Below are 9853 nucleotides of genomic sequence, written 5' to 3' on the forward strand. Positions count from 1 at the left end.
AGTTAATCCAGCAATCAAATTTTATTTTCTGCTATACAACCGAACAACATTCAGTTTAGACAATTTAGGCTTACTTAATCAGTCTATGTTTAGGATTTTCGTGTGATTTACATATTTTAGGTTGTTATAAATGCCCTACACCAAAAGGCTAACGATGTCTGATTTAGCTGTGGCACCCTTTATTCATCAATCTCTGATCTAGACCTACACCAGTCATGAAACTGGAAGGTGGCAGCCGTGTTCAGTGGTAGTGAAAGAGGGCTTTTTTAGTGTACTTGGTTTCTCTTTTAATCAACTAGCTAAATCTGTATGTGACCTGGCATGCTGATAAATAATACTCCCTCCGTAACTTAATATAAGATGTTTTTTTAGATGTTTATTGCCAGGTATTCGGATATCGTAGTTGTAACCATGATACAGTCGAATGTTAGGAGAGATACCAAAACGACCTGATCCTCCATGCACCATCTGCAAAGGTACATGAGAATAGATTGCTATAAATATTTCGGTTGAGGTGTCTACTTTGCTCGCATCCTATATTCTCTTTCTAATATGCTCTCTTGTGCAAATCAGCCCTGAAATTTCCTGGAAGAATAAATCATGTGAACCTTTTCATGCTCTGCAATAGTGAATTGCCGCCATGGTTACGACTGGACACCCCTAATCATATTAACTCATAGCATAATGACCCTGGAGAAACTGAGTACCCACATCTTTCCTACATGACTTTCAGTGGCCAAATATGCGAGGATAGTGGCCTATATTGATGCCACTTGTGCCAGGGAGGCAGGGAGCAGGTCAGGTGAATATTGAGAACACATGGGCTTTCATTTCACTGTCAATAAGAAACGAGCATAGTACAAGCCGAATGATTTTGCGAAAAAAGCATGTCCGCTTGAGGCTTTTGAAGGGCCGTAGGCCGATCTTTATTAAGATAGAGAGAGCAGTTACAAAGTGGCACCGGTCACCAGGATGCCCCTGGGGCGATGTTACAGCATAGAACAACCCAGCACCATGAACACACCAAGCCCCTGAGGAACGCTAACACCACACACAACATCAACCCACTAGATCACTAGAGCCGAGGTGAAGCAATCCGCTTGTCTCCAGGTGTGCACCTCCTCGATGATCATGTCAAGAACAGCAGCCGGGTTCATTGAGACGCCGTCGAAGATTCTGCAGTTTCGTTCCTTCCACAGGTGCCAATGCATCCCAATAATTGGGCATCTGTTACCGTCAAAACTGCGCTGTTATGCTTATTTTGGACTTGTGGATTGCTATGCTTGGATAAGGAAACAGAAAACAAGTTCTTGAGTAGTATATGGTGTTTGGATATTCCAATGTCAGCATTGGTAATGTACAATAAACGTGAAAACTCCTTTGCTTACAATCGCTTATTTCACACCTGATTTTTTTTTTTGAGATTTCAGAAAGAAGGGCCATGTTATTGGAAATCTACAGGGCGATATAAATGGTCTGGAACACAGAATATATACTGTTTGGATATTCAAACGTCAACATTGGTAATGTACAATCACGTGAAAACTCTTTTAGTTACAATCGCTTATGTTTGACACTTGTTTTTTTTTTTTGAGATTTCAGAAAGAAGGGTCATGTTGTGGAAATCTAAAGGGTGATATGAATGGTCTGAAACACAGAATAAATTCAGCTTCGTATTCAATAAACGCTCCAAAAATAGGAGAATTGCTCTCACAGCCTGAGGTAGCTCTGAACCCATGTCTCCTTAACCATCTCCCCCTCTGTTCTGTATCCACACTCCACCCAGCGACATGACTGCTTCCCTTGCATGTAATCCTTGAGAGATGTCGTGGTTTTGTCACGGCAGATGTTCTAGAGAAAGGATTTAGTCGTGGAGCCATCGCTACGGGTTAACTTAAAGGGGTTAAAGCGGATAAGGGACGCAAGAGAGTTTTATACTAGTTCGGCCCCTTACGATGAAGGTAAAAGCCTACGTCTAGTTGTGATGGAATTGCTGGGGTTTCGATGACCAGGGAGCGAATACACTTTGCCTGAGTCTCGAGTTGTTGTCTGTTGTCCTTGAACCGCCGCCGGGTCGTCCCCTTATATACATGGGTTGACGCCCATCGGTTTACAGAATCCCGAGGCCGGTTCATAATCGTGTCCGGCTCGGTCTCTGCTACTTCTATCTTACAACACAAGTTTACATATTAATGCCGATTTATGTCTACAGGCCTTAAACCGGCTTTGGGCCCTAGGCCTTCATAAAGCGTCACCGTCTGTCTTCATGAACTTCAGATACACATGAACTACTTATGGGGTTAACCCGGCCTCTCCTGGCCGGTTTACACCCAGTGGTAATATCCCCAACATTAGGCCCCAGATTGATATTGATTTGAACTGGTTCATGTCAATCCTCAATACTTAAGAAAATTTCTTCTTCAACATCTTCACATGATCTTGTGAACCGCCGTGACATCATCTTCTAGGACCATGGTAAACCGCCGTGATGTCACCTGTTATTTAAAACTGTGTATAATCCACCTTCATTAGTGAGCCTCCGACAATCGAGGCGACAACTCCGCCTCATATCCAAAATTTAGGCTCCTCGATTTTCGTGCCTGACGCTTATCTTTCTGCCCTTATAAATAGGGCCAGGGGGTCTTTCCATTTTCCCCCTTGTGCCTCTTCGCGTCGTCGTCTTCCTCGCGCCGACCGACCCTCCAGCTCTGCCGCCGCCGTCGTCCTTCGCCTCTGCTTCGACAAAGGCCGCTGCATCAACCTGATCGTATCAGAGAAAAGCGGTGATCCTCCGCTGCTTCCTCCTGCACCAGTAAGTCTCTCTTCTTCTCGCCCTAGATCCGCCATTAGGGTTCGGTGTTCTTCATAGCTTGAAGCTGTTCTTCCTTCGGTAGCATCAATGGCCGGTTAGATCTGACTATTTTCAGCGCCTTTTGTAGTTTAGACTCCTTTCTTCTTGTTAAGGCACTTGCTTGATATCCAACTCATCTGAACTCACTGAACTTTTTGAGCGCTTGATATTAGACCAGAGTATATTTTGATTATCCAATGCACGACAGATCTGAAATTCTCATGCCAAACTGTGAAACTTGTTTTTCCCTTCACTTATACATCTTTATAGTTATACCTTTAATGCCAAATTAGGCGGTTTAACTTCACAGATAAAATGATAACCCAGTAGATACCATTAGTCCCCTGTTGAACCGCCAATGCATTCATCATTATACTGTTTCCATTGTCAGACTCCGGTTTACGAATAACCAAATCTGGTTTATCAATATGCTTGTATCCTTATACTGCTGTATAGTTGTCCACTGTAAATCTTAAACCGGCAATAATCATGTTTCAGATTTCCATTGCCATGGCCAAGCAAGTCTATGAATGCAATTGGGCTCCCTCTCGAGTAACCGAAGAGCAGTTAAACAATCTTGTTAAAACGGGCGCTTTAGCCAAAAAAGATGTCATCCACTGGAGGGTCCCTGGCCCGGAAAGTCCTCCTACACCCAAGGACGGAGAGGTAGTCGTGTTTGCTGATCATCTCGGACGAGGTTTTAGCCCTCCTGGTTCAAAAAATTTCCGAGATGTACTAGCCAATTTTCAGCTGCGCCCTCAAGACATCGGTCCCAATTCCGTGACCAACATCTGCCACTTCCAAGTCTTCTGTGAGGTTTATCTGCAAGAGGAACCTACAGTCGAACTGTTTAGGGATTTCTTTCACTTAAACCGTCGCACAGAGTTCTCGGATGGACCCAATACGGAACTGGGCGGAATGGCGGTTCAGAAAAGGAAGGAAGTCACCTTCCCTCATCCCAAACTCCACAGTCACCCCAAAGAGTGGAACCAGACTTGGTTTTATTGCATGGATACATCTCCACCTGATGAAAACCCCCTGCCGGGTTACCGCCCTGAACGCCTTAGCAACACACATCCTTTTCCTCAGAGGTTGACGGCAAAAGAAAGGGCCAACTATGCTCCCCAATTATCAAAGCTTAGAGCCTTCATGGCGAACGGTTTGACAGGAGTTGATCTTGCTCGTTGCTGGATAAGCTGGAGTATTCTGCCCTTAAGCCGGCGCTCCGGTTTGATGTGTGAGTATACGGGGAGTTTGAAGGATGCTCAGCGGCACATTGACATTCAGCTTACAGATGCAGAAGTCACTGAGGCTGTAAAGAAAATGCTGAACGAACCGGAGGCTGTCTGTGCCCAAACCGGACTACTCCCTTTCTGCGCTTTCAACAAACCGCCAGCTGTAAGAATCATATAATCTTTTTATCTGAAGTTGCTTTTGTCCAAATATTCTCTGAAAGTGTGATTTTTTTCTGACAGGGTGATGATCCATTCTGGAACAAGAAACCACCACAAGACAAACCGGTCAAGCCGCAAGATAAACCGGTCAAGCCAGTTCGTCCAAAGACCAAGGTTATCAAAAAACCTGCCAAGAAAAGGACCACTGCATCCTCCGAGCTACCAGCTGATGACGATGTGGGTAATCCGGAATCAGAGGTAGAACTTGACTCTCTTGGTTCATTTTTCGTACATCTCATTGACAATGATTATTATCAGGACGACGCTGAAGGCAGTCATGCTGATGACGTAGAGGTAACCATTCTTTCCTCCGATTCAGATCCTCTGCCAACATCAAAAATCCGTCAAGCAAACCGGAAAGTAAAATTTTCTCACCCCCTTGCTTACTTGGACCCAAACTTTCTTTTGAAGACGCAGCAGCACGAGGCTCGCCGCACAACCCGGCACAGCGGCCAGGTAGTTACCTCCGCCGGTTTACCGAACAGTCCGGTTCGGAAACGCCGATCAGAGGTCTCTTATCCCATTGATACTTCATGCCCCAAAGCAGGTTGTTTCCGCCAGCCTCTTAACCCGTCTGATTCAAATTATCAGGGTACTTCTCACTCATCTTCTGGCGAATCGTCGGCCACAAAACTTCCACCCCTCAAAACGGTTCTTGGGTGAGCTATACACTTGTTGTTATCCTTGATGTTGCTATTTTGATATACTGTACTGATCCTCATGTTTATTTTTCTCAGCGCCAAGCCCAGACCCAGCAAGAAAGCTCGGTTGAATAAACCGGCTGATGAAGACGTGGCTGTTGAACCGGAGAAAACTCCAGATCCTGAAGAGACCAACATTGATGCCATACTGAATGACCCACCGCCTCAAGATCATGACTTCGTTGCTGAGCAGGCAGAAGTTGACACCACAAGCCATGCTGACCAGCCAACCAGCCCTGTCCGAACTGACAATAAACCGGCAAGTCCAGTTAAAAATACTGACAAACCGCCAACCCCAGTAACGGCTGCTGATGACAAAGATGATGACATTATGATTACTGGCATTGGCCATACCGCTCCGGGCAATCCTGTCGCTTTGTCAAAGCATACTGCCAAAGATGAGCTCTCTGCAATTGGCAAAGGCAAATGGAACGCCGATTTGTCAAATTATGCCCATCTGAATGTTCAAGACCTTCACTCTGGCTTTCTGAACCGTCTGTACACCAGCAGTGACTATGAAGCCGGTTTGGTAAATATGATGAAGGAGCGATATGAGGTAACTTCATAAGTGTTTCTCTCTTATATTTAATTGCAGCTTATCAACTTCAGTAGCCCCCAAGTGACGGTTTAAGATACCAATTTAAACCGGGACTTAGTAACAATTTCCTGTTTGCAACAATGCATCTTAACTTCACTGATGTATCCCCCAAGGGTCGGTTTAACTTTATAAAGATGAACCGGGACTTTGTAGAAGAATTCCCATATCAGCATTTTATGAGCAAATACACATTAGCCCCTAAGTGCCAAGCTTAATACTTGTATTGTGCTTGGGACTTGTAAAAATTTCTGATAAAGAGCAAATATGCATAGCCCCCAAGTACTAAGGGTTTATGTGCTTGGTACTTCAAATATGTACTGTCAACTCATTATATATCTGTCTCTTTGTAGGCTGAACTGAGCAAGAAGGAAAGCCAAACCGCTGATCTGCAAGAGAACCTCAAATCCCAGCAAGCTGAAACCTCCAAAGCGAAGGAAGAATTGACGAGCGCTCTAGGCGCTATGGAGAAACTGAAAAAAGGGCTTCAACAAGGAGCGGGCGGATTGGAACACAGAGAAATCCTCTTTGCAGAAAAGAGCTGAAGACGCCGAAGTAGCTCTCAAACCGGTGGTAGACGAGTTGACTGGTGTAAAGCGGCAAGTACATGCTATGATCGCTGCTGTGTTTGGTAAGCATCCTTGCTTTATACTTTTAACATATCTTCCCATGTGTTGCTGGTTTACTGACGTTTATAATGATGCAGGAACTCGTATTAGCCATTTGGGCTCTGACGTACAGAAGAAATTGAAAGCGGCCTATACTCTGATAGAGCAGCTGTATACCGGTGCGCAGCGGATCATCTGCACCGCTTCACACAATAAACCTCCTCCAACATTGATCAAGGACACCTTAGAAAGGCTATCCATGCTGCTTGCCCAGGTTGAAGAACTAAAGAAAGCTGCGGCAAGGGCCGGAGCTCTGACCGCTCTAACTCGGGCAAAGGCGTGGGTGCCTGATCTTGATCCGGTGGACGTGGCTAAAGGCTTCCCAAGCTTAAAAGAAGACGGATCAGAATTTGGCCAGGAGGATCTCCGCGCCATAAACCGGGAAGTACGTCCACTAGCTTGTCAATTGGCTGAAGAAGCTGATCTCTCATACTATCAGGCAAGTTATGATGACAAGAACAGACGGGTTGCTGCACCAATTCCGGAAGCGCAAAATCTGATCCTCCAATCCGTAAGCACACTTATGCCCCTGATATTGAACCGTCCACCCTTATAAGCGACGAAGCTGTGTTCCAAGCGTTAACTGGAATCGACTGGACAACTATTGACTTCCAGCCGCTGGGTAGAGACGAAGAGGATGAACCGGTGCAAGATGATCCGCAGCCGTCAGGGCAAGCTGGTGATCAATCATAATCCGGAGGCCGGTTTAGCCTTCTACATGCTGCAACACGTATTTGAGAAAACCATTATCCTTTTGGGCACTGAAACACCTTGTAATAGGCTAGTTAAAACACTTGGTCTGTTATGCCTTCGTGCATATTTATCTGCGACTGATGCTTGCTTAATCCGACATGCTTAAGATATGATGTTCATAATCCATAGCCATTTATTCAAGCTGTTCCTGCAGATAAGAAGCTTAAAGCGCCCTGGCGGTTTACCACCGGGCGGGTCATGATACCCAAATACATATATATGACCAAGGTTTATAACCAAGGTTGTAAAGATAACCAAATATGGAAATATATGATACCTGTGACCTTTAGGCATAATGTTGGCTGACCAACTTTGTAGTGAGGGTCATAACCCTAATCTGGAGTATAAGTAACTCCTGTTATATGATATTGGTTGACAATAAAACTGTTCCGGGTTATGATAAACACCGGTTTATTCTATACTGGTGACTTTGAGTCAAAACCAGACCGGGCTGATAGTCTCCGGATTATAACTTGATCATGTACTGACAACTTGTAGTTGACAGCCTAACCGGGTTGATAAACACCGGTTTGAAAACATCACAAATCTTATCAAAAGAAAGAAAAACTTAGCAAACGGCAAATAAAACCGTTGTAGTCGAGGCTTTTCACGGGCTGCCAGGCCCCAAATTCGAGGCTTTTCATGGGCTGCCAGGCCACTGAGTTAAACCATTTTTGCAAAGCCTTTTAAGATGGTCCTCAATCCTTAACCAATCATCGTTTTAACTTGACAAGTTCAGGGTCTTCATTTTAGAGTAACTTGTCAAAGTTCGAAGGGTCATACCAGGTTTACCTGGGCGGAGTGACTTACTTAAATAGGCAGGTTAACCTGGGGTTTTAGGTGTATACACCAGGCTTCCAAGCCATGGCTTGATAGCCTGTTACAAGTGTAGATTCTTAGTTCATTTCGACAACAAAGAATCCCCAAGCAACATTGTGAGCTGTGCTCAGTGGGTGCCTATGTTTGAGCTGTTGTTTTACAACACTCTCTTTGGCCCCGGATTGATGTGGCTTTGAGCCGATCAAGAGATGTGACTGTGGTTCGGATACGACCAAGCCCCCAAGTGATGCTATGGCATTGCACCGATCAAGAGGTGTAAATATGGTTCGGATACGACCAAGCCCCCAAGTGATGTTGTGGCATTGCGTCGATCAAGAGGTGTAGCTATGGTTCGGATACGACCAAGCCCCCAAGTGATGTTGTGGCATTGCGTCGATCAAGAGGTGTAGTTATGGTTCGGATACGACCAAGCCCCCAAGTGATGTAACATAAAGCTTTGAGAAGCTGAATCAAGGGGTAAACCGGACACCGCTTTATAAACAGAAGCTCCATGTAACCACACATGATGTAAGAAAATCAATAGATACCCCGCTTTAGCTGAGGTTCCGGTTTATTATATTGATCATAATATACACATTGTCATAATATGTACATAAGCAGAGCCTATGGCTCAATTATAGTAAGGCCAAAGATGAGCAATATTCCACGGCCGGTTGGTCTCCTCCTCCGATTTACGTGAGTCTTTGCGCTCTCGAACATCGATTAGATAGTATGACCCGTTGTGTAGATTCTTGCTGACCACAAAGGGTCCTTCCCAAGGGGGGATAGCTTGTGCATGTCCGTCTGATCCTGGATGAGTCGAAGCACCAAATCGCCTTCTTGAAAGGTTCTGGTTCTAACCCGGCGGCTATGATAACGACGCAGATCTTGCTGATAAATTGCCGAACGGGCTGCCGCCATGTCACGCTCCTCATCTAACAGGTCAAGAGATTCCTGCCATGCCTTCTCGTTGTCAGCTTCAACATATGCCGCTACACGAGGTGAGTCATGACGGATGTCACTAGGAAGAACCGCTTCCGCTCCATAAACCATGAAGAACGGTGTGTATCCTGTCGATCTGTTGGGTGTGGTTTGATGCTCCATAACACAGAAGGTAACTCCTCAACCCAACAACCCGGCGTCCGTTGCAAAGGAACCATAAGCCGGGGTTTGATGCCTCTCAAGTTCTCTTGATTGGCCCTCTCTGCTTGACCATTGGACTGGGGGCGAGCCACTGATGACACGTCAAGCCGGATGTGCTCACGTTGATAGAACTCCTTCATGGCACCCTTTGACAGATTGGTACCATTGTCTGTTATAATGCTGTGTGGAAAGCCAAACCGGAAGATCACCTTTTTGATGAATTGAACCGCCGTAGCTGCATCACACTTACTAACTGGCTCTGCCTCCACCCACTTCGTGAACTTATCAACCGCCACCAAAAGGTGGGTCTTCTTGTCCTTGGATCTCTTGAAAGGCCCAACCATATCCAGGCCCCAAGTTGCAAACGGCCAGGTGATTGGAATCATCCTCAATTCTTGAGCCGGTACATGAGCGCGCCTTGAGAATTTCTGACAGCCATCACATCTTTTGACCAAGTCCTCGGCATCAGCATGAGCTGTCAACCAATAGAAACCGCGACGAAACGCCTTGGCCACCAAAGATTTTGAACCGGCGTGGTGACCACAATCTCCTTTGTGGATCTCACGCAAAATTTCACGGCCTTCCTCAGGAGACACACAGCGTTGAAACGCCCCTGTCACACTGCAATGATGTAACTCTCCATTGATAATAGTCATGGACTTGGACCGCCGGATTATCTACCTGGCCAAAGTTTCATCCTCTGGTAACTCGCCCCGGTTCATATACGCTAGATATGGAACCGTCCAATCCGGGATAACATGAAGAGCCGCCACCAATTGAGCCTCCGGATCAGGAACAACCAAATCCTCTTCACCAGGGAGCTTGACGGACGGATTATGCAAAACATCCAGGAAGACATTAGGTGGAAC

General features: G+C 45.6%; 1 long non-coding RNA gene across 1 annotated transcript; it reads left to right on the forward strand.

Moving 5' to 3' along the window:
• Positions 1-474: 474 nt before the first annotated feature.
• On the forward strand, positions 475-1891 carry LOC123054528 (uncharacterized). The gene is made up of 3 exons (XR_006426223.1): positions 475-1352; positions 1431-1523; positions 1603-1891. It is a non-coding gene; the product is annotated as an uncharacterized lncRNA (long non-coding RNA).
• Positions 1892-9853: the final 7962 nt, after the last annotated feature.

This window comes from Triticum aestivum, chromosome 2D (genome assembly GCF_018294505.1).
Source record: "Triticum aestivum cultivar Chinese Spring chromosome 2D, IWGSC CS RefSeq v2.1, whole genome shotgun sequence".
NCBI lineage: Eukaryota > Viridiplantae > Streptophyta > Magnoliopsida > Poales > Poaceae > Triticum > Triticum aestivum.